The sequence below is a fragment of the Papio anubis genome, chromosome 6 (genome assembly GCF_008728515.1).
Source record: "Papio anubis isolate 15944 chromosome 6, Panubis1.0, whole genome shotgun sequence".
NCBI classification, from domain to species: domain Eukaryota; kingdom Metazoa; phylum Chordata; class Mammalia; order Primates; family Cercopithecidae; genus Papio; species Papio anubis.
In genome coordinates this window covers 43,113,612-43,139,426 of record NC_044981.1, presented here as the reverse complement: position 1 = coordinate 43,139,426, position 25,815 = coordinate 43,113,612, and the positions used below count along the sequence as shown (strand labels likewise).

Sequence of the window (25,815 nt, the reverse complement as noted above, 5' to 3'; positions counted from 1 at the left end):
ATTTTGTAGGACAGTCTCAGGAATGGCAGGGTATTGGGTATCCTTTGCCCAGTGTGCAAAATGCTAGTTGCCCCTTGGCTGGTAGTATCACTTTGTTCAAAATGGTTGAATTGAAGCCTCCTCTCTGCCTGGAGACACAGGAGATGGGGACACTAGTCATCACAGTATTAAGGACCTGTGGAGGTATCACTATGGTTTGATGAAGGAGCCATGGTAATAACCCGTACTGCTGAGGACTTGCGGTGATCAATGCCCAGCTTTGCCTCTCATGTGGTCCTTGGCCTCCACCCCAGCCTCAATATCTCAGTTCTCATTTAGCATACAATCAACTTATAAACCAGGTTGGTGGCAGCCCTCAGGGCTCAGGAGTGACCTTCTCTTGTCTGAGATGCTTTCAAAAGAACCTGCAGATCCTCACTTTTGGACCAGACACTGCCCATGTACCATTTTGCAGTGGTTGTTCTTTTACCCTCTACCCCAATTTAACATAGAGGCACTTACAAATCAGAATGGTTAAAAAAAAAAAGAGGTTCAGTGACCTGAGAAAGTTGCATAACTTTTCTGTGACTCAGTTTCCTCATCTGTAAAATGGGAATAATAAGATGGATGGATACCATTAACCTTACAAGGTTGCGAGAATTACACTTCGATAATATTAATGAAAAGGCTTTTCAAACTTGAAAGCAACAATATAAGGTATTACTACTTTTTCATTTTGTAGTACTATTATTATCGCCAGTTCACTAAGCCTCTATGACGCATATCCAACATGTGCTGACCACAGCCCATCTTTGGCCTCAAAGGAAAAGGAGGCCTGCAGAGCCTGAGTCTCCCACTGCCTGGCCTGGCCAGTTGTGCACCCGCTCCGCACCTGCAGGAGACTAGGTGGTCTCCCAACAGAAGGCCCAGGGTCAGTAAGGCCACTGTGGGAGAGCTGGCTGTTCTTTCCAGAGGGCAGGCCTAGGCTTGAGACATTCATTCCGGGGTACAGTCCAGGAGGTGTCTGCCCCAATGCAGGGGACATGACCAGAGCTGCGAGTGTGAGGATGAAAGTAGTGAGAAAGAGAATGAAGAGGCAACCTAGGACCAGATGATGCGAGGCCTGGGAGGCCTAACCAGAAAAGGAGAGAGGGGCACCTGGTTGTTTAATTGGCTTTACTGTCCTTAAGTATTCAAACCTGGCTCTCATTTCCACAGGCCTGACGCCATCATTGCCCCAGGCAGCAGGAAGCTGGCTCAAGACCTGCTCAGGCTGTTTTCCCTTCCACTCACCTTGCACTTCTGGATCCTGGCCTTCCTCCTGAGGTCCAGTCTCAGGTCCGAGCCCTCCTGCTTCTTGCGGACCCGTGATCATCCTTCTGGCTGCCAACTGCAGATACTATTGGGCAAACCACCGGGGAGTCGCAAGGGTACAAGTACACCTAACACAGGCACGCCCACCTGCGTACCTCGTGCGTACGCGTTTGTGCTCATGTGCGAGCATCGTGCGGGCTCGCCTCCGAGCTTCCAGCGAGCCTCCGTGCGTACGCGTGCGTGCTCGCCTCCAAGCTTCCGGCCAGCCTCCGTGCGTGCGCGTGCGTGCGTTGTGCGGGCTCGCCCTCGGGCTTCAGGTGAGCCTGCCGCGTGTGTGCTCAGCAGGTGCGGGCCCTCCGAATGTTCTGCGCTGCCTCCACTCCTCTGGACCCAGCTTCTCTAGCGGTGATTGGGGTTGTGGTGCTCAACGCCGATCTTGTGTGTGGATAAAAGCTGCGAGGATTGTCGAGGTCTTCCTAGGGCAGTGAAAGGGGGGCCCCAGCTTCAGCTCCGGCGAGTTTTCCACCAGCCTGGCTGCAGCTGTTACCAGCCCGTTCAGATTCATCGTCAAATTGGAAGCCCCCAAAAGGAGACAGCCAAAATACTGAGGATCCCCAAATGCAGACTCGGAGAGACGGAAAGGGAGATCCCATCTCACTGGAGTAAGGTGGAGGAGCTGAAACAAAAATTGGTACCCAGGCCATGACAGCCCTGGGTACAGCGTATCCACAGATAAGAAAGAGCTTGGCTTTCCTGTTTTGAAGTAAATTGTCTTGGGCTCCTTCTAGGGACTAGAAGTTTTGTATACTTTCTGAGGTAGATATGCCATCTACCTCTATTTTACAGATGGGAAGACAGGCCCTGGGCAGGTAGGGAACTGGCCCACAGCCACACAGCTATAACTGGTAGAGCTCAGATTTGAACGCAGGTTTTTCTTTTGCGAAAACTTTTCCTTTCAGTCACCCCACGCAGCCTCCCTAATTTGAAGGGCCATGAGGCTAAAGAGGAAACTGACATCTCAGATTTTCAAGGGCCATACTTATCCTTAACACAGAGAAGACTGTAAACCCCTGAGATTTTGGAGATATATCCCAACAACCAGCCACACGCACAAAATGCATTTAACATTTCTTGTTTTTTCCTGAAAGTTCATGTAAAGTTTGCTTTCTACTCCATGAAAAATCCAGGTCTTCCTAAATATGTTCAAAAGGTGTAACACTTGAGTAAAACAGATTTTCCAGGGACCGTTCTTGTTTATTCAGGCACCAATTCTGTGTCTCCAGGCAGTTTGAGGAGCAGAGCCTTGGATCAGAGGATCTCAAGCCTGTGTGCTGCAGACCCTTCTGGCTGCCTGAAGAAGTCCAGGGACTCCTCCCCAGAATTTTAAATGCATAAAATAAAACACTTGAGATTATAAAGGAATCAAGCCATATCAAAATATAATTAACAATATTTCTTTAAATTGAATTTGTGATACAGTTGTTTTGGGGGTTCTTTTTTTAGGACAGCTTTTTAAAAAGTTATCTTAACCATTTTTAAGTGTACTGTTCCAGTGGTATTAAATGCATTCACATTGCTGTGCTACTACCACTGCCATCCATCTACAGAGCTCTTCATCTTGCAAACTGAAACTCTACCCATTAAATGCTAACTCCACAGTCCCCTCTACTCCCATCCCCCTGGAAACCACCATTCTACTTTTCTTCTCTATGATTTTGAATACTCTTAACTACCTCACATAAGTGGAATCAGTCAGTTTGTGACTGGCTGATTTCACTTAGCTTAATGGCTTCAGGGTTCATCCATGTGTCAGAATTCCTTCCTTTTTAAGGCTGAATAATATTCCATTGAATGTGCATACTACATATTTTTCATTCATCAATCAGTATATACTTGGGTTGCTTCCAGCTCTGGGCTATTGTGAATAATGCTGCTATAAACATGGGTGTACAAATATCTCTGTGAGACCCTGCCTTCAATTCACTCAGGTATAGAGCCAGAATTAGACTTGCTGGATCCTATGGCAATTCTATTTTTTTGTTTTTGAGAAACCACTATACTGCTGTCCATACAACTGCACCATTTTACATTCCCGCAAGGAGTGCACAAGTTTTCTGCTTTCTTCAGATCTTCAGCAATATCCATTATTTTCTATTTTTTTGATAGTAGCCATCCTAATGGGTGTGAGGTATGTGATAAAATTTTATATACGCTTTATTATTAAGACCTTAAATAACAAGCTCTTGTGGTGGGACCGTAATATAAAAAATATTTCTTGATATGTTTAACTGTAATATGAAAATATCTGTGATTGCCAGTGAAAAAGACTGCATTTGAAAGGAATGCTAAATTTCAACATTAGGGGAATAAAAATAAAGTTGTTTTTTTTTTTTCTCCTTCGAATTCAGAGAACCCCTGAAAAATTTAACCTCAGGTTAAGAAACTCTGCTGGAAAGACAGCTCCAGAAGAAAAGCTAAAGGAAAAGGCCTGACATATTTGTAGGTAGGGAAGTGGGGTGGCTGCAGGCTGACTTCCTTCCACCTTGCAGCCGTGAGATGGCAGAATGACCATGGGTAAATGTCCTCTCCTTTACCCTGTGTCCCCCTTAGTCATTGGATTAGCTCCAGCCATGACAGGAGTCACTGAAGAGGATTTGTAAACCCACTGTGTCCACACATTCTGCCTTCTACAGCCCCTCACTGCCCATCCCCACCTCTCTGAAACTTGACCTTCAAGTGCTCTGGAGAAAGTCACCTTCCCAGGTCACATCGTCCCTTTTAAGACTCCTCCAGTGCAGAGGAGGTGAGGGGTCACTGCTGTCGGGAGGGCCCACTGTAGCTACCACTCCACTGTGAGAAATGAGGCTGAGACCCGGAAGTGCCTTTCAAAGCCTCAGAAGTCAGCTACCCAGTTCTCCCAGCCACATCTTGAAGCATTTTTACTATCAAGAAGGATCTGCATGCAAATTTCAGAATCTGTCTGTCAGTTCATTTTGCAAAGAGTGTTGGAACAGTGGCATAAAAGGAAATCCAGTGAGACAAGGTAATGGATGTGGATGACTGCTAATGGAACCTTCAAGTCCCTAGGCTGTCCGCCCTGTCTCCCTTAAGCACACGTTTGGAGTTCAAGTTCAGTGAGGTGGAGTTGTGTTCTCATTTGCTGATTTTCGGAAAACACACACACACACACACACACACACACATTGGAAAAATCCAAAATCAGTTTTCTTTCAGGTGCTTTGTTTTTAAAGAGAATCAAGATGTTAACCATTCAAATATTCAATGAGGGCAAAGCCTTCTTTTCATACACTAGGTGTGGGGATATTATGAACAATTTTCCTCACAGGCTAAAAATTATTTCTTTGTGTTCTGCTACACACAGTATGCATTTGGAAAGGCAGAGTGACACTGCTTATGAACAGGATATTTCTTTACAATTCCTGTTACTGTTTAATTTTTCAAAAATGTTTTCCTGCTCAAGATTGAGTACCTACTTTTTAAAAGAAAATTAAACTGAAAATTATAACAGTAATGCAGCTGGGATGTCTGACTTTACAGTTTAGCAGTCGAAATATAACACCCTAGTACTGTCTCAAAGGGCAGTGTTTGAGGTCCCAGTATACTGAGTCTCTTTATTAACCCTGCTTCTCTCTTCACCTCCCCTTCTTCATATGTCAAGGAAACTCCAATATGTCCACCTGGCTTTTCTTAACAGAACCGAGCTAGGTAGGGAATTAGAGAGTCCCTCTGCCTGTGGCCACTGCCTTAGTACAGGAATCACGGTGGTCATTAATGTGGGTCTTAAGCACTGATCACTGCCACACCACTGGTTTTATTTCAGGAGACTTATTGTACTTTCATGTCCCTAGACGATAGCCTGGGCTTTGGATTTATCCTGACTAATGTTCACAATATGGAATCTTGGTGGAGAGAATTCTGCGTTCTCCCAGAAGGCTCCTGAGTTCCTTATGCAAATTTGCTCACATTTCGCCAGTAAGTTTCAAGTTAATCGTATGCAAGCTGCCAGAGTAATCAACCTGCTACAGATGGTGTATCAATTATCTATTGCTGCATAACAAAACCACCCCAAAACATAGTGGCTTAAAACAAGAACCATGTATTCGCTCATGATTCTATAGGCTGGAGGCTGGACTGAGGCTGAATAAATCAAGAAAGACTCGTATGCCTGGCCCTTCGGCTGCTGTGGCTGCAATAGCTGAGAGCTGGTAGGACCTTTGTCTCTAGCAGGGTAGCCTGACTTACAAGGGGTAGCTCAGAGCTCCAGGATAACTGAAGCTACCAGGCCTCTTATAGCCTGGGTGCAGAAGTCCCAGAAGGTCACATTCCACACGGTCAGCCCAGATTCGAGGGGGAGGGAGAATAGACTTCTTGATGCCCATAAGGGATGGGAAGAATTGTTATTAGCTGTATTTGCAGACAATCTAGTCTTACCCCTGGACAATTTGCCAGAAATGACAATTGCATCCCAAACTGGCAGGTTTTATGTGAAGAGGTGGGGTGTCAAGGGCTTGCGCCCAGGTGTTTATGAGGTCAGAACTCAGTGGAATTGTGGAGCAAGTTGTGAGGAAAGGAAGGACACCACTGTTGCTCCAAAAGATAGGGTCTCTGGAGCTCCCTCCCACAAGCCAGCTTCAGGGATTGGCTTTAGAAAGCCTCAGCAAAACTAGAACTGAAAATAAGGAAAAACCCCCAAAGGCTGTGGAAACCATTTCATGCAGTGTGAGTTGGTAAATAGTTACTAGAAACATGGCTTCGATCAGGTTAATTCAACCCAATTAAAGGCAGGAATGGACCTTACATCCCTCTGACCCCGCCCCTAATAAGGGATGTAGTGAAATGGGAAACGCCAGCAGGCAGATGAGGTGGCAGGCTGATTTTTGGCAAATTGGTCTATTATCTGCAGAGCACTTTGTAATTCACAATATGCTTTCTCATTGCTCATTTCTTATTGCTTATTTAATGTGACTCATTACTTATTTCATGTGTTGATATTTAAATATCTTTTTAAGATAGCTCAAGCCCTGCGTTCCTGATATTTTCATCTACCCACAGGCACTATATACCCTGAGAAAAATAGAGAAGGCCTAAATTGGAATTAGGAGTTATCTGAGTGTGTCTGGGGAGCTCATGGGGAGGGTCACCAGAGGCATGTGTGACTGAGGAAACAGGGCAGCTGGAAGAATGCAGCCCAAGAGGGGAGGCAGCCAGATGGGGCCAACTTGAGCAAGTTAAAACAAAACAAAACAAAACGAAAACACCCATAGGGATCAGTGAGTAGCCACAGTTCAGAATAGAGCTTGAGCTTGAAATCTGTCATTCTGTTGTGTCCCCTCTGAAATGCCCATGGATTCATTTCTGGGACCAAGGAGATAGAAGGCTGAAGGAAAACAGAGGAGATCTGGCAGGGGCCAAGGTCCTCCCTAAGCACATGGATGTGAGATCCAGCGAAATGTGGATTCTTACCATTCATGGGGATTTAATCTGTGCTGATTTGCTGGAGTGGTCTGGGAACTAGGATAAATAAATAAAATCATAGCACATGTACTTACTGATTGTTCTTCAGTGTTATGGACCTAATTCTCTATTCAGTATTTGAGATGCCAAAAAAGAAAGTGAGAAAACAGCCTGTTCCCTTACATGATGGATCACCATGGACTTACCAGGGAATTAAGGGATACCATTAAGTAACATATCCACCCTCCTAAAGATGAGGAAATACTGGAGGTTAGAGCAGGACAAGAGATGTCAGGAGTCCTGGGATGTTTCTGGTGTCCTCATGTGTCATTACATGACCTGGAAATTTACTTAACCTCTCTGGTTCAAAGTAGTTGGGGGTAATAAATCTAAAAGTAACATTTTGGTGGGCGACTCCAACATTTTCTACAAATTCAGTGGTTCTGAAATAGTGTAAGGCAGAAAGTTAAAATTCATCAATGGACATAAATTTAGAACAAATACACGCTGAACTTTCAGGATGAGACCTGATTCTGCTACAGGCTCTTCTGAGTGCCTATGGGCTTTTTGTTTTGTTTTGTTTTTTGGTAGAAACTCTTATGTTACATTTAAAAAAAAGCCAAAAGTGAACAATAACAAAAACTTTCTGCCATTGCCCTACAGTGTGAGCTATGTGGTTCTGAGACCTCTAACACTATTATATTGCAATATTGCGAGATGCTTGCAGGCCATAGTTTGCAAATAACTTTTTGATACAGAGCCTAAAGCTTTTAGGCTAAAAGTAACTTTTAGTATTTGCAGCTGCACTGACATCTAGGGTGTTGCTGTTCTCTGGTGCCCTGCACACCCTGGACATTCTTTTTGAAAAAAAGAATCAAATTCTCATGGGCAGACTTTGAACTGGACCCCAAACCAGTCCAAACTACTCTCTTCAACTGAAAGCCAAACCAAACCCAAATGATACTTTTCAAATTTTGCCATTAACCAAACCAAAGATTTTCCAAAAACCCAGCAAACCTACTTGGAAAAAAATAATTGAACCTGTATAAAAATTTTTAAATGAAAATAAAAAACTTGAACTGGAACAAAAACAAAACATAAAAGTGTTCTCCAAATTGGATAGCTATTTTACTTGGTTCAAGTGTCTGGTAAATATAAGATCATAATCTGTGTCTAAGTTGTAGAATTCAGCCAGAGAAGCCTGTTTCTTGTAATCATATAGATTGAGCCTCCCAAATAGGAAAATCTGAAATCTGAAATGCTCCAAAATCTGAAACTTTTTGAGTGCTGACATGATGCTCAAACAAAATGCTCATTGGAGCATTTCAGGTCTATGCAAATATTCCAAAATATGAAAAAGTATGAAATCAGAAACAGTTCTGGTTCCCAAGCATTTTGGATGAGGGATATTCCACCTGTAGCTATCTTCCAGGTAGTTGTATGATTTTTCATGCTTTTATTCATTCACTCTTTTTGATGCCTCTGCAACAGTTTCTACCTTTGTCCCCATCTTTCAGAGGGAGAAACTAGGGCACAGAGAGGTTAGAAACTTGCCCTTGTCTAGTAGAGCCACTGGAGCTGGGATATGATGTCCACACTGTACCTTGTTACAGAGGCAGACTGTGAAACTGAATGAGTGGAACCATGATGGGGCAAGAGGGTCCTTAGTGGAAACGCTGGCACTCGGGAAGCTTTCATCATATATGGGAAACGAAATGGTATTTTTATTACCAAGTCACTGATGTGGGGGCTTTTAAATTAGGCAGTTCAGGAAATAGGACCTTATGATTTTGTAGCACATGTTTAAATGGATTTGGCACCCTTGGGAGACCCATTAGCTCCCATAAACAAGGACACAGGCCCCACTCTGGAGCACCTAGGACTCACCAGGGTGTGTTGCCCCACCTCTGCTCCATCTACCCTCCACTGCCACCCTGTTTCTGGCTGCCCACCAGCCTGCCTCTTGGGAAGGAGGCTTCAGAAGGACTATGATTTGGTTATCCTTGCCTTTGCCTTAGGCGATGCTATTCAGATCTGCCTGGCTCTATCTAGTAGCTTATGAGTCCTCTCCAGGTCCAGAGATCCCTTCACAGGGGACAGCTCAGGAGAGGTTCCTGAACCCTTTGGCCAGGTAGAGACTCTGTTAGTACCTATCCCTGAGGAATTCAAAGCATGTCTCTGACTGTCTACTCCAAAGGCACATCCTGGGAGATTGAAAACACCTGTGCTTTACTCACTTTTGAGAAGGAAACAGGATTCCATGGTGAGGCAGATGGATGAGGATGAGGAGAACTGTTTCTGTGCCCAGGAACTCCAGGAATACCAGGGTGAGCAGACAAAATCCTACCCTCATACTGATAGGGGCTAAGAGCCATCCAAAGCTTGGGACTGATGTTAGTGCAGCTTTATTTGTACTCTGTATTTGTGCATGTGGGCTAAACTGTTGTAACAAATAGTACCAAGCTGTAATATGTCAACACAAGTTTATTTCTTGCTCATGTAATAGTTCTGGACAGCTGTTCAGAAAGGTGGGGTGATGCTCTTCCATGTCATTCAGGGATCCAGGCTCCTTCTATCTCATGGCTCTGTCATTCTCTATGGCATCGTGCACCCAGTTAATAGAAGGTGAAAACTATGGAGGATCATAAGTGGGTGACTTTCTGGCTCAGTCTGGAAGTGGGGCGCCTCATCTTCTTTTACATTCCAATGGCCAAAGTCAATGACATGACATGCCCAATTGCAAGGAAAGCCAGAAGTGGATCTAGTTGTGTGCGTGGAAGAAGGGGAGAACGGATTTTCCTGAGCAGTCATCCGTCTCTGCCACACACCTACATAGACATTGGTGAGACCTGCAAACATTTGGAAGTTACTTCAGAAAGAATCTAAATGGAAAACAAAAAGATGAAGAGAGAAAGTAGAGATGTAAAAGTGATTACTGACTACGGTGAACTAAATAAATGTAATTTGAAGTCACAGATTAAAATGACTAGCTTAATGACTCTTAACTTAAAGAGTCCATCTAATCTATGCTGAGAAAGTTGTCCTAAATCTTTCATGCAAAAAATGTTAACCACCACTTTATATATAATATTTGACTATTCAAGATAAAGCAAATTCCTATACATAGGGGAAAGATAAACTGAATATTGAGTATGTCCATGCCTTTAATAATAATATTCCCAGTGACCAAGTAATAATCTGAAAATGCTTAGGTTACAAGGTTACGTGGAAAACACAGGACAAAAGTTGTATGTACAATATGATGGCTCCTTGGTAACACTAAAAAAAAATCACATAAAGAAAAGGCAGAAATAAACTCATCAAAATCATAGCAGTAGTTGTCTTTGGATAAGGGCACCCTTGGAGATTTGTTCCCCCTAGATCTTAATTTTCTGTGGCGTTTAAAAGTTTACAAGAGAGCATGTATTGTTCCATTTCTCCTGTCTGTCCTAAATCAGGCCTTCCTCCTACTCTCTTTCTACCGTTTCATGCTCCAGAGCGTTGGTAAAAATTAGATATCACTGTCCTGCCCCTGATGCAATGGAATGCTCCTCCTTACCAACTCACTCAGCACAGACCCAGCAGCCATTCTAGGATCCTCATCTTTCACTGCCAGGGAAGAGGAGAGAGACCCTCGCTCACAGGACCTTCATGGGATTTCCTGGGCTAGGAGGATCCAAGATTACAATTTCTTTTTATTGTGGGAATTTGCCTATGGGCCTCCTAGCTCTGCTACCATCATCACCCTCCTCACCAGTATACTCCATGCCAATGTCAGGTGAATGCATGTTAATATGTGTGTTGTGTATACCCATACATGTATGCAAACGTGCCTTCTCATGCCTAACAAGTGTCAAAGACTCAACAGAAATTAAGATCTGCAGCCAGGGCAAGGCACAGTGGCTCATGCCTGTAATCCCAACACTTTGGGAGGCCAAGGCAGGCAGATCATGAGGTTAGGAGTTCAAGACCAGCCTGGCCAACATAGTGATACCCCATCTCTACTAAAAATACAAAAATACAAAAAAAAATTAGCCAGGTATGGTGGTGGGTGCCTGTAATCCTAGTTACACAGGAGGCTGAGGCAGGAGAATCACTTGAACCTCGGAGGCAGAGATTGCAGTGAGCCGAGATCGTGCCACTGCACTCCAGCCCAGGCAACAGTGTGAGACTCCATCTCAAAAAAAAAAAAAAAAAAAATCTGCACCCAGAAAACTATCTAATCAATGGCCAATTTACATTAAGATCTTAGGGCACTGAGATTATTTTTATAATCTATGAACAAATAAGAGGAGACCTTCAAGCTGAGACTCAAAGAATGAGAAGGAACCAGTGATAAAAAGAGCTTCAGAATGAGATCTCAGTAATGTGCATGTGTAAAGAGCTTGAGATGGGTATGAGTGTCTGGGAGTTGGCAGGGGGTGTTGGGGGGCAGGTATCTGTAGCCCAGGGAAGACAGAATGGGGTACAGAGTGGGAATGGGGTGAGAATTAAGGGAAGTAAGGATTGGATCATGCAAGGCCTTACAGGTCACAGTGAGATGTTTGAATTTAATTCTAACTACAATGGAAAGCCACTGTACATTTTTATGCAGAGAAATTACATGATCTGAATTATGCTTTGAGAAGTGACATGGTCTCTGGGACAGCTGTCTGGGAGAGGCACTGGTGGAAAGGCAGGAAGAGCAGTGAGTAGAGATGATGGAGGCTACCTGGGAGGTGACTGAGGTTGTCCAGCCAGAAGATGCTGGTGCCTGGAGGAGGCGATGGCAGTATATAGAGATTCAAGACACATTTTTGGGCCTGGGAGTCATACTTCCAGGATTTTCTCATGTACCGAATCTAAGGAATGAGCAAGAGGGAGTGATTGAGGTGGAATCTGAGATTTCTAACTTGAGTATATGCCACTGCCCCTGCCTGACATGAGAATACTAAGGCAGGTAACAGAAGCAAAGAATCCCACTTTGGACGCATTAACTATGAATTAGTAGATTTTATAATGCTTTTGATTTTCTAGGAAGGACCACAGTTGGGCCTGTGATGGAATGTCTAAAAAAATTCCATAGAACATTAAATTCAGGACAAATTCTGAAGATCCCCAATCATTTTTCCTTTTGGCATCATTTTCAGAATATCGTGTCTCAACAGGAACAACTCCTTTGAACAACAAAGATAGCTGCATGGTGGTGACAGACAGACGCCATTCAGCTTTGGAGGATAGACTAATATCACAGCGCCGACTGGAGAACCACGGAGGCAGCAACTCCCCTTGAGAACTCTGCAAAGCCACACTACAGATGTGCAGCTAGCACAGGCAGCGAGTGGGCTGGACAGGTGAGGACTGGCCAAGAGGCCACTGCTGGGACCAGTCATTATCGCCAACTCTGTTCCTGTGTTTTGAGCTTAACAAAACTCCAAATGCATTTCAGCTCCAAATTCCCTTTCTTCTGCATGGAAGTCCCTGCATATTTCAGGGAAATCTGTAACCGATTTGTGAGCAATCTGCCTACCCTGGAGCAACTTTGTCACAAAATATAGTATTTTCACATTCTTGTAGAAACCACTGATGTGTCCGCCTCCACCACCCAGCATACTCCCACCCCACCAATCAGGGCCTCTATGCACACATCTAACTGTTGCAGAATGGATGGCAAACCCAGCAACTGGTTACCTCCAAAATAATTTTCATCTTCCATGGAAATGCTCCAGGGGAGTGGTTTAGGGAAGGTATACTGTAAATTAGAACAGCTTATTTTCAGAAGCCATGTTTTAGAAACTTGATAGCAGCCCCATGTTCTTGATAACTGTGCCTCTTGGAGGCTGCACAGACATTTCTGTTGACGCTGGACTGGGTGCTCCCACATGAGCTGGTTGGATCAGTCAAGTGCCTCGAGCCCTTTTCCTTGTATTTTGGGCTCATGGAAACCCCAAATGCTTTTTGCCTCTGCCCTTGCCTCTAGGTTGAAAATCTGTGTATTTCAGAGAAATTGTATCCATCTGTTTCTGATTCGTTTACCCCAGCTCATCATGATATTTGTTTTGCAAGAGATATTCAATAGCTAAAAAGTTATTTTCAAGTTCTTCATAGAGAAAGGCTTATGTCTTCTCATGTACAAAAAGAACATCTAGTCCCATAAAAGCACCTGATTTCCTAAAATAGTCAATAGAGAAGCCAAGATGGTGAGAATAGAGGCTCAAAACCTGGCTACACATCCAACCCTCATTTCTGCTAAATCCCAGTTGCTGAGGGATCAAGAGGGGACATACTCATGTGGTATCTCAGGTTTCATTCTGAGGAGTTGGGGCGGGGGAGAAGGAGACAGAAGATGCTTCCCAAGTGATCAGTGCAGTCATGTGCTCTGCCAGTGCGGCCTCCTGAGGTTTATGGAGGCAGACAAGCAGCAGAGGCGCTGGGGGTGGCAACATGGGCTGCGGAGACTCCTGGCAGATGGGACAGCTATGCCAACTGAGGGCAGTCCCTGGGGACCCCCAGCCTCAATAGCCCAGGAGCAAAGATGATATAAGATGGTGACTTTCATTCTGACGGACACTCTGCTTCATTTCAGAAAGGGTTTGGATTGCTTATAATATTTGGTCCAGATACTCCAATATAAGCAGTGCATCAGAAGGGCAGAATCCTTCTCCTGGGTTAGGCGCCCTCCCTCAGAGGTGGAACTCAGCAGAGCCCAGGAGCATGGCAGTGAGCACCCTTGAGGAACGGTTCCAAGGAGGAAGGAAACACATAGGCTCCTTGGTGGCCCCCATGGCCCAGCCATGCCCTGAACAGGGAGGGTGCTGGCTCGGGTGGCTCATTTCCACGGCGCTGATGGGTCTGTTGTGGCTATCTACCCCTCCCTCCAGCGGCCCCGACCTTCCGCTGCCCCTTCACATCTGGGCTGTGGCCACAGCCAAGGGGGCGAGAGTCCGGCTCCTGTCACCATCAGTGTGTCTGGCAGGCCGGGCGGAGGCACGTGGGGAAACGCTGAAGCAGGGGCAGAGGCAGGCGCCATCTGGGAACGATTAGAGGCTGACTTTTATCCCGAGGCCTCTATAAACCATCCATCAGGGAGGCAAGGAGAAAAAACACAACCTTCTTTCCCTTTTTATTTATTTATTCTCTGCTTTGTTTATAGTGACAGTGGTCACAGTTCCCCTGAAAGGAAATCACTGAAAATTACAGGGTGTTTGGTTGGGCTTTTTAAAAATTAATTTCCTCTATTTTTGCATGAATTTGATTTGCTCTCATTCCCATCCACTAACTCACGCTTAGTGAAAAATCTCTTTTGATTTGTTCTTAATGTGGAAAATGTTGGCAGTTCCACATGGCGATTGGAAAAACTCCGAGGAGCGCACACCAGGTAGAGCTTTCCAAGGCTTTCCAGAGCTGGGGAGAAGCCCTGTATGAAGCGAGAGAGCCCTTCGCCCGGCCTTTGCCCAAACGCCCGGGCTCCTGAGGCTCATCTCCCGGTTCCCCTCAAGTCAAGCTCACTGCCCAAATGCTTGTTTTCTTTCTTTCCCATCTTCAAGGCTCCCTTCTCTATTTCTAGTCAAATTCTCTCACCAAAAGAATATTCCCAGTAAAGACCCCTTTCTCCTGCAAAGTGTCTATCATTGTCCCCAAACTGGAAACTTTCACTTCTGAAATTAATTCAAGATGCTGCCTTCTGAGCTGGGATGGCAATGAGCAAAACAGGAACTGTCCTTTCCTCTCTTGGGAGAACCACACTTTCCCCTGGAGGAGGGAAACCTTACCTGGCAACTGTGGGCTACCTCATGCAGCATGTCCTCTGACCTCTATCACTGGTCCTCTGGGCCAGTGATAGAGATACACAAACGGCTTCCTCCGGAGAGGCCAAGGACATTGAGTGATGGGTGAGCACGTTATCCTGCACATCCAATCTATTCTACAGAAAGAGGAGGACCACAATTGGAAGGCTTTATTTTCATTGCAGGAGGATATTTAATCTCTTGGGGAAAAAATGTGCTTTCCTCCTGAATGTCTCTGCTGCCTTTATGTCCCACGCCTTCCCAGGATTAGGTTCCACTGGCCCTGTGGAGATCACCTCTCAGAAATGACAGGAGGCACTTAGCTAGCTGGAGGGAGCTGCTGCATGAAAATCAACATCCAATGCGTCTCCTAGGTGGAGAATCTGGAGAGTAGCTCTCAGCAAAAGGATCCGCATATCATCAATACAATAGTAACAGGGACACTGCAGTGGGCTGAGTGTTTATGCACCCCCATCAAAATTAATATGTTGAAATCCTAATCCCCAAAGTGATGGTGTTAGCAGGTGGGGCCTTTGGGAGGTGATTAGGTAATGAAGCAGAGTCTTTGTGAATGGGATTAGCACTTTTATAAGAGAGGGCCCAGAGAGCTCCTTCTCCTCTCCCAACATGTGAGGAGGACACAGAGAGAAGGCGTTGACTGTGAACCAGGAAGGGGGCCCTCACCAGACACCAGATCTGCTGCTGACTTGATCTCGGACATTCCAGCCTCCAGAACTGTGAGTAATAAATTTCTGTTACTTATAAGCTACCCAATTTATGGTATTTTGTTATAGCAGCCTGAACAGACTAAGGCATACACCAATCACTGTCAAGAGGCCATTTACTAAATGTCAGGCATTGGGCTGAAAGCTTTAAGTCATGATCTTGCTTAATTACTTGGTCAACCTGATAGGCAGGTATTATTATCACCATTTTATAGATGAAGCAACTGTAGCTCAGCCAGGTTAAATAATTCACCCACAATCATACCACTGCGTATGTGGGAACCTGGATTTAAACCTGGCTTTCATCCTGTTTTACTGCACCCCTTATGCTGTTAAGCAACATGATCGAGTTGTGCAGGCATCTCCTGAGAGAGCGCAGCAGAAAGACAGTCAGTAAGCGTGGAGCCTCACGCCACTTCAAGAGTGGTGAAAGTCTTTTTGAGCCTGGTTTCTCGATTCAGTAAAGCAGGCAGAGTAGATCATTTTTAAAGGCCCTTCTAGCTACGCTTCTAGAGCCAAGAAACCATCACACACTATTTCTCACTAAGTTCCACCAAATTCCTCATGCCCAGAACCACGTGGGCCACATGGAAGAGCCCCCGTTAACAACTTTAAGGACCAAGGGTGTGGACTTCACAGGCAAAGGAGCCAAAACCATCCCCAGAGGCAAAGACCACAGCTTGCACTCCAAACCTGTGTTCTGAGTGGCTGGCCATGATGGAAATCTGCAATTAGCTGTTTTAATCCCTAAAATAGCTTTGCTACTATTGTATATAGTCACGTAGGAAAAGAGAAAACCAGGGACCACCACAGCAAGGTTGGGGGGAAGTTGGAGATTCAGGCCTCTGAGCGCCAGCCTCTTATTTGAATTGTGTGTGGTTGCAGATAATGTTCTGATTTCCAGAGAGCTGACAGCTGGGATGAACGGCCGCTTAACCTGATTAGATATGCCTCAGCCACAGACTCTGGGGCCACAGACAACTGCTCATTTGAGATGCATGCCACTGGCACCCGTCTGAAAGAATAAAGGCCAGCCTCAAACAGACAACACATTCTTGGATGGAAACCTTATGGTTTCTACACAGCAAAAAAGGTTTCTAACTGCCTGGGGTTCCTTTTCACTGAATATTCTTTGTTGAAGAGTGTTTAGAGCAAACTTGTAACTTTAGCACTTTGCTGTAATTGCAGCTTGTCATTTAGGACCCAGTGGTATGTGGGGGAACCCTGTGGGGGAAAGGAGGGACCAAAGAGCTACTGATTTCCTGCATTGAATCTATTCTGTCTTCCCTGACACCCTGGGCAGTAGCTCCTGACCTTTCTCCTCAGGACCTGAGTGTGGTCAGGAGGCCCTGCTCCTCCTTGCTCCTCCCTGCTTCTCCCTGCTGGGTGTCAGGACTGCAGAGCGTCTCTTTTCCCAGCAGCTCAGTCGCTGCCCAGAGGATGCTTCCTTGTTGAGGTGCCAAGCCTCCTGCTCTGCCATGGTTTTCAGTTGTGGTTCTTAGTACCATGAGACCTCCCGTGCATCTCCAGGAGGCTGGACAGCACCCTGTAGGAGGATGGTGGAAGGGCCAGAGGGGGTTCTTCCAAACACCCCCACCCCTCACTACCCATCATCTGAAATGCCGGCAATCCTCAGCCTCAGTGAGCCTCCAGTTAAATCACTAACCTTGAGGTACTTTTAAATGTAAAGCACAAACTATTATTGTGTGAGAACATACTATTGAGAACAACACCTTTAGAGTTCTCTCCTAGAAGGGGAGAGGAGCACATTGCTCCCAAAGGAGCAGCAGGGAATCCATTCCTTCACAACCCACACATTGGAACCAAGTGCTGAGCCATCAGTCATCCTTGTACATTCCCCCCCATCCCCCCCCCTTTTTTTTTTTCCAAAAATTGGAACCTACTCAAATACTAACTATAAACTACGAATCCTAAATCCTCCTGTTCATTTTTCTCCAAATGGTAAGACTTCTGCAGAAGTCTTCCAATAGGTCTCTCCCTGCTGCCCCTCTCACAGTGTTGAAGAGCATGGAGGGAGTATCTAACTAAGATGCATGGAGTATGGGAGTGTCTAACTAGGATGCATGGAGTATGGGAGTATCTAACTAGGATGGGTGGAGTATGGAAGTGACTAACTAGGATACATGAAGTATGGGCATGTCTAACGAGGATGCATAGAGTATAGAGTGTCTAATTTGGATGTATGGAGTATAGAAGTATCTAACCTGGTTCAAATCCCAGCTTAGTCTGAATTTCCTCATCAGTTAAATAGGAATAATAGTCAACTGGGTCATCTGAGTTAACTGAGTTACCTCATCACTTAATTGGGAATAATATGAGTATCTCCTTACAAGGTTATTATGACATTAATTGAGATGTGGTATGTAAAGCACTTAGCAGAGGACCTGGTTCATACCACAGGTCCAGTTAATTTTTTTTCTTTTCTTTTCTTTTTTTTTGAGATGGAGTTTCACTTCACTTCAGGCTGGCGTGGCATAATCTCAGCTCACTGCAACCTCTACTCCCAGGTTTCAGCAATTCTCCCCACCTCAGCCTCAAGTTAGGATTACAGGCACGCACCATGCCCGCTAATCTTGTATGAGACATGTTTCACACAAGGGTTGTGCTGGTCTTAACCTCCTGGCTCATATCCTGGCTTCTGCCCTTGTTCCCAGCTGGGATTGTAGTGAGCCACTGTGCCCAGCCTAGTGAATCTTAACCACCATACCACATTAACCATCCTTCACTCTGGATTATCAGTTTTTACTGTGCTTGAGCCCCTCTTTTATCACTTTCCAGGTTTAGGTTTCCCTATAGGGGCATTGTTCTGCCCTGTACTATAATTGTTTGGACACTTGCCATATTCCCATTATTAGAATTATAAGCTCCTTGATAGCAGGAATCAGGTCTAATTCATCTGTGTATTTCATGCAGTGCCTCATCTGTGCTAATTATAGGTCAACCCCTGCTTCAAAACCCTCCAAGATACTCCACAGCCCACTGATTGAGATCCAGGCTCCTATCTTCACTTTCGCTCCAAATATGCATCAGATTTCTGTGGCCTCACACATTGGTCCGTGCTGTTCATGTTAGAATCCCGTTCCCACCTTCACTTCTTGAACTCTTATTAATCCTTCAAAGCCTAGCTGAAATTATACTTCCTCAGGGACATATTCCCAGTGCAGCAGTCAAATGGGATTCATTCTACCTGTCATCTGTAAAATCTGACTTTAGTGCAAGAGTCAGCAAACTTTTTTCTGTAAAGAGCCAGAAAGTAAATATCTTTGGCTTTGCAGGCCATATAGTCTTTGTCACAATTACACAACTTTGCAAAAGCAGCCATAAATAATGCATACAAAAATGGGCGTGACTGTGTTTCAATAAAACTTTATTTATAGAAACAGTTGGTGGGCCAGATTTGGCCTGTGGCCCGTAGTTTGCCAGCCTCTGCTCTAGTCTGTCTCTTTTTTTTTTTTTTTTTTGAGACAGTGTCTCACTCTATCGCTAGGCTGGAGTACAGTGGTGCGATCTTGGCTCATTGCAACCTCTGACTCCCAGGTTCAAGCAATTCTTCTGCCTCAGCCTCCCAAGTAGCTGGGACTACAGGTGAGTGTCACCATACCCAGCTAGTTTTTGTATTTTTAGTAGAGATGAGGTTTCACCATGTTGGTCAGGATGGTCTCAATCTGTTGACCTTGTGATCCACCTGCCTCGGCCTCCCAAAGTGCAGATTACAGTCTAGAGCCAACCCGCCTGGCCAACCTCTGCTCTAGTCTCTTATGGTGCTAATCACAAGTTGCCTATGTATTATGGTTATCCAAGGTCAAGTCTCCTCTCCACTTCAGAATAAAAGCTTCTTGGGGGCAGGGACAACATTTTTCTGTTGCCATGTGATGTGGTTTGGCTGTGTCCCCACCCAAATCTGACTTTGAATTGTAATAATCCCCACGTGTCAAGGGCAGGGCCAGGTGGAGATGATTGAATCATGGGGGTGGTTCCCCCACACTGTTCTCATGATAGTGAAAAAGTCTTACGAGGCCTGATTGTTTTGGAAGTGGGAGTTCCCCTGCACAAGTTCTCTTGCCTGCCACTACGTAAAATGTCACTTTGGTCCTCCTTTGCCTTCTGCCATGATTACGAAGCCTCCCCAGCCATGTGGAACTGTGACTCCATTAAATCTCTTTACTTTATGAATCACCCAGTCTCGGGCATCTCTTTATTAGCAGCGTGAGAACAGACTAATATACTATGACTTACAACAGGCACATAGAAATGGACAGATATTTGAAGAAAGACAGGAAGAATGAAGATAAGAAGGCGGAGGGTGTGGGTGGAAGAGACATGCACAGAGGAACTGAGGATGCCAAGTCAGAAAGATGGAGACGTTCAGAGATGGAAGAGAAAAGCAGGCAAGAGAGCCTACAGCAGAATCTCCCCAGTGCAGAGATGTAGGGAGATTAAAAACAGAGTATTATGGGCTAATTGTGCCCCCTCCTTCCCACCACCAATTTCTGTGTTGAGATCCTAACTCCCAGTACCTCAGAATGGGGCTGTATTTGCAGATAGGATCTTAAAATAGGTGATTAAGTTAAAATGAGACTACTGGGGTGGGCCTTAATCTGATCTGACTGGTGTCCTTATAAGAAGAGGGAATTTGGCCACACAGACAGACACAGGGATGTGTGTTAACACAGAGATGACCATGTACAGACACAGCATGAGGGTGGCCATCTGCAAGCCAGAGACAGAGGCCTCAGGAGAAACCAGACCTGCTGACACCTTGATTTTGAACTTCTAGCGTCCAGAACTGTGAGAAAATAAATTTCTGTTTAAGCCACGCAGTGTGTGGCATTTTTGTTATGGCAGCCTGAGCTGGCCAACACACAGGGGAAGGCCAATTAGAAAAACAGAAGGAAGGCCCCAGCAAATGCTCATGATTTCAAATACTTTGCCTGTGATTTCTCAAACATTCTAGCTTTCTGAAGACTTTCAAGTCTTGATCTCCTGGGAGATGAAGGTAGGGGGGAGTTAAGGATGGATTCAGTTTCCAAGTCCTGGGATACAAGTGTGTAGCTGCAGGCTTGCATTTCTAACACCATCCAGTCCTGGTGATTCTGCTGAGTGCCGTCCTGTCCAGTTGCTCCACAGTGTTCCAGAAACATTTCTTACATGTCCACTCAAACTTAATCACCTAAATACCTGCCATTTCTCATGGACTTTTGAAGGGTTCTGTTTGCCTTATAGTTTAAGGAAAGAATTTGATTTTTCTGCCCTTGTAAAAACTACAGTTGGGAGAAATAATTTTACTTTCCCTTCTAGGTTTATTTTGTTTAACTAAAGCCACTAGAAATAGCTTCAGTTTTTCATTTTTCTTCAGTCTGCTTGCAAAGTGTGTTAACACGGTGGTTGAATTTCAATGGTTTGGATTGCTTTGAATGACTTCTGTTTTCGTTCCCAATTCCTCACATATTGATTGCTATCTGTGACCAGAGGACCAGAGGAAAGAGTTAATTATTTTATTTTTTATTGATGTGTAATAGATGTACATATTTTGGGGATGCATGTGACAATTTGATACCCTCACATAATAAAATCAAAATCTTAATTATTAAGGAAGTATTTTCACTAAGACTTAAGTGTGCATATCGAAGTTGAAAACCTGATGTCCCCACAGATACAAGTTCAACTTGTATACCAAAAGACCCAGCAGCCAGATTTTCTCTTTGCAGCAAGTGACTTAAGACCTCACAGAGTGAAGTCCTTGGGACACATGCCGTGGCCCTGGGGAGCACAGCCTCCATTAGGCCAGGAAGTGTCTAGCAGAGTTGCACTACCCTGGAGCCTGTCTTGTGGCAAACGATGCCATAGGAAGTTTCCACTTGACTAGTACAATTTTGAGATGCTCATACTAGATTTCCAGACTCATTATATTTTCCTAACCATCTGGTGGAGCCAGGTGCTATTTTATGTTATCATCATCCCCATTATACGCATGAAGAAACAGGACAAGAGAGGTTGTCGAAAGCTGCCTTCTATGTCAGTTCTCTTTTTTGACTGTTGCTTGCCAACCAGCAGTTTGCTGGTGGGGTCACTGGTGGGCAGGAGCTGAGTTCTTTCACTCCTTTATAACCCCTCTTGGCACCTTGTAATATTAGGAACAGCATCATGGGCTATGATTCTCAATGGTATTTGCAATTTAACAAGATGCCCTCCTATGCCTGCTGGAGATGCTCCCCTGTGGCGAAAGCAGGGACCTTTTGTGTGCTGGTGCTGGTAGGATCACATGTTGTGCTCCAGCTGCCGAGGAAGGCTCTTTCCTGAAGTTGATGTGCAGAAAACAGTAGTTAGGATTGACCTCTAAGAGGAGGGTGACTCTTGAGAGACAAGAGTCGAGAACCAAAAGATTCTTCCCCTCTTACTAGTTTGGAGTATCTGGGGCTCGATTTTATTGAAGAAACCAAGCCTTTATATGAACATACATCAAATGAAAAGAAAAACCTCTAACTTTTTGCTGCAAAAAGACTTCTGCCCTAAGCATTCATTCTGAATTGGAACTGTTCCCCGGCCAGGCTGTCCCCTTGTCAACTTGGAATCTGACCTCTCCTGCCTTACAGAGAATCAAGGGACAGAGTTCCAGTCCTCTGGCTTGGGACTGACACTGCCCACCCGGGTTACAGCCCCACTCCCAGCAGCCTTCGCACCTGCAGTGCCATGATTTAATGAGGGCTGTCAGGGATTATCGAGTCGTGAACTCTCTTGCATCCGCCAGGCTCTCATGAATGAGGCATTTTGTTCAGCTCCTTCTCACTTCTTGTTTCTTGGAGCTAGCACAAAGAGAAAACGCAGCAAGTGAACGGCTATTTGGGGCCAGGGTCTTGTATTTGAATATTACATGATGAAATAGTGCACCTATCAAGTCTGTTGTTTTTGTAGCTTTTCTCTGCGTCTTCCTCCCACCTCAACTCACCCCACTGCCACCCCACCCTGGCCTTCTGAGCCCTGAGGCACGCTTGCTGGTGGGCCGGCTAGGTAGTTCTGCAGTTGGTGAACCACAGCTCAGTAACTGAGACAGAATATACTTGCTGCTGCAGATCCCCTGATGAATTTCGGTCACCGGAAGCTGGGCCTGCAAAAGAGGGGCTGTAGGCCAACATTTGAGCTCCCTGAGCTGGGCAGATTTAGAGACCGACTCACACCGAATCCCTCTTGATCCAAGTTAATTTTCTGAGGGAAATCCAAGGGTGAATGGTCTTATGATTTAGTAGTGTTTTGAAGCTCAAAAAAAATTTGTCAATAAAAGATAAAGAATGTGGCTTGGATATTCAATTGCTTTCAGTGGACAATGTTTTGGTCACCAGAAGGCAGAAACATCCACTGTGAGTGAGGGTCTCCTCTCCGGGAAGATGGTGGCAGAGCAACTGGGCCAGCCTTTGGCCTGCAGCCGGGACTGTCTTTATATAACACAGCAATAACTGCCATTTACACAACAATTATAAACAAGTATTCTTTGACTCTTCTAGCTCTCACTTCAAAGAAAACCAAAGCCATTGGGTGCCACTAGAGAAAAGAATACTGTGATCATTTTCTTCTCCCCAAACGCCCTCCTTCCAGCAGCCTGGAAAAGCCTTGAGTGGGACCTTACAGGTCACAGGATTCTTCTCCATATATTCTAGGTAGAAAAAAATCTATTTAGGACTAACATTTTTTGACATTGACATTATTTATCTATCCACACTATGAGGGAGTATTTCCTTTTCAAAATATACCGGCCTGTAGAATCTCTGAAAGAAGTCTGTTGACTGAGAGGCAGATGGAAGGTGGAAAACAAAAGGCAAGTCAGCTGGAGGTTCACAGGTGAGAGAATTAAAAAAGGAAAGAAACCATTGTCGAGTTGGTAACCATTAACACAGGGTCGGGCGAGACAGGCTTCAACAAGGTAGCTCTTTGTGGCTGTAAAATACTATTCTGGACCAAGTCCACCACAAACCACAGGAACATCTAACTTAGAGGCCCTTGGAAGGATTGAAACACAAACCCTGAACTTTAGTGTCCTCCGACAGGCAGTGGCTGTGGGCTACTATGAACATCTGTCTGACCCTTGGAAAGCCTGAAGGAGGTGCCTCCTTGCTCTCCAGCTTGGGCCTTGGCACTTGACTCTGTAGTCAGGGCCCCGGGTGTCCAGGATAAGGGTGAGTGTGGCCTTGTACAGCTGCACATTGTGGCTTAGGTTTCTTGTGATTACTACGGATGGAGTTGAGTTGACCGTGGTGTCATGTAACCAGGATTGGTTGGCAGTTCCGGAAATCTGAGGGTAAAAATAGCTGCAGACCCGCCAACCCTTGGCCAGTGCCACCACGGTGGACAGGAATGGTGGGCTGGAAAGTGCTGAGTTTCGTGATGTTTTCTTCCTTCCGGTGGTGGGAGGTTCTCAGAATAAGAAGGTCTGGGCTTTGGATTTCCCCCAAAGGTTTCTCGGTGCTTCCCGGGCCTGCTGAGTCAGTGTAGTTGGGTTTGAGTGAGCACTCAAGAAGGGATGTTGGTTTTTGAGAGAGGGGGCTTGGAGCGTGAGCCGACTCAGGCTCAACAGCCAGGGGAGGTAACCGCAGAGAGCACCCACTGGTTCCCAGCCTCCCATGGCCCCAACATCCTGTCACCAAGGGTTTACAGCCTCCCAACCACCCTCCAAAATAGACCCCTCAGAGCCAAAGCCTCTACCCTACTCCATCTTTCTTGCTTCTTGCCAATTCTGTGTCTGAATTTTGCCATTTCCTGACTACCATCTTCACCCCACAACTGCTTCTCCTGTCTCTGTAGGAGAACTGGTTAAATCCAAGCCCATAGCCCAGTTCCCCTCTCTATAGTACCATCCCATGTACTCTCTGTTTGATCTTAACTCTGAATTCCTCTGTACCATATTTTTACATTTTTCCTGTAAATGTTCGTTCACTGCAAAATGCTCCAGGGCCCTCTAAGAAATGGAAAACATAACTTTTCTACTCATGACCTACAGAGAAGCTGCATTAGCTTGGACTGACAGAAAGATGCACTTGAACCAAATGTACATCTAAATTCTAGAATATCTCTAGAAGGGGAAAAGTCGTATTATTTTAATGTTCACATGATAGTTTCAACTAGGCTGACAAGTTGGTATCAGCCCTTTGATATCCTGCTTTAATAATTTGATAGGGATAATTTTCATCACTAGGTTAATCTTTCAAATATAAGGGACCTCTGGAAGGAACGCATTTATGGAAATTGTTAGTTGAGTCTTAAGTTTTCTCGGACCTTGACAAACCTAATTTATCCCTCTTTTCATGTTATTCACGCAGAACTTAATTTTTAAAATACATTGTGTGTGTGTGTTTGTGTCTGTGTGTGTGCATGTGTGTGTGTGCGCTTGTGTGTGCGTGTGTGTGCATGTGTGCACTCAGATTGCTTACTTCTAGGCTGGGCTGTGAACACCCTTTGAAAGGACAAATTCACTCGGTTCTTCAATTCAGCACCCAGTAAGTGCTTACGAAATGTTTATTGAATTGGATAGGATTATATGGATTAAAGATTCTTGTGGGAAATCTTGTTTACATTATTAATTTGCTTGGCACATTCTTTCTTTCTAGATAGCAGTAAGGCACACTTTATTTCCAGCTCTTGTCCAAATTTAAAATTCCACCTTAGTGAAGTTCCGTCATCTCTCAGTAAGCTTGCAGGTCTTTATTCTCCAACCAGGTCTTTACTTCTTCCTACAGTGTCCCAAGGAGGACCCCAGCCAGCAGCTGGCTTCATTGCCTGGAGTTTGCTGCCAATGTGGCCAGAATCATGCATTTGGCCTGCTGTGGTCCACCAAAGCCCACAGGCCCCATCCTGTGTACCTGGCCCAAGGCAGGCGCTCTGGTGCACTTGGTCTCAGAAGGTAGGGCAAAGTTTGAAAGGCTCACTGCAGAGCCAGTGTTTCTACATTGTGGGCTTTGGCTCCACACCTCACCTGATTCAAATCCTGGCTCTAGCCCTTTCTAAGTGTGTGGCCTTGGTCAATTCAGTTAGTCTCTGATACCATCTCCTTTCCTGTAAAATGAAGAGAATAATACCTTACCTGTGAGAGTGCTGAAAAAAGTGGAAATACAGTATGCAAAATGGTTACCATGGTACCTGGTAGCTGTTTCTTTCTTTCTAGATAGTAATAAAGCACACTTTATTTCTAGCCCTTGTTCAAATTTAAAATTCCACCTTACTAAGGTTCTGTCATCTCTCCATAAGCCTGTGGGTCTTTATTCTCCAACCAGGTCCTTATTTCTTCCCACAGTATCCTAAGGAGAACCCCAGTCAGCAGCTGGATGAAAAGCTTTTCTCACCATGAGTGAGTCACATCATCTTAACAAAAGATGAAACTTTGTTCCAGAGTCCTAGGCCAAGGAGAAGCTGAAGAATCAGAGGCCAGGTCTAGCGTGCCACAGGGAGTGGCCTGAGAAGTGGGAGAAGAATGGTAGTAATGGTAGACATGAACTGAGCACTCACTAAGGACAAGCACTGTGCTCAGCACTTTATGTGGGACATTTTAT

At 45.0% G+C, this 25,815-nt stretch overlaps 1 long non-coding RNA gene across 1 annotated transcript; it reads left to right on the top strand.

Annotated features, from left to right (window-relative positions):
• The first annotated feature begins 818 nt into the window (after positions 1 to 818).
• LOC110743075 lies at positions 819 to 2,707 on the top strand. Its single transcript, XR_002521564.2, has 2 exons — positions 819 to 910; positions 1,198 to 2,707. It is a non-coding gene; the product is annotated as an uncharacterized LOC110743075 (long non-coding RNA).
• Positions 2,708 to 25,815: the final 23,108 nt, after the last annotated feature.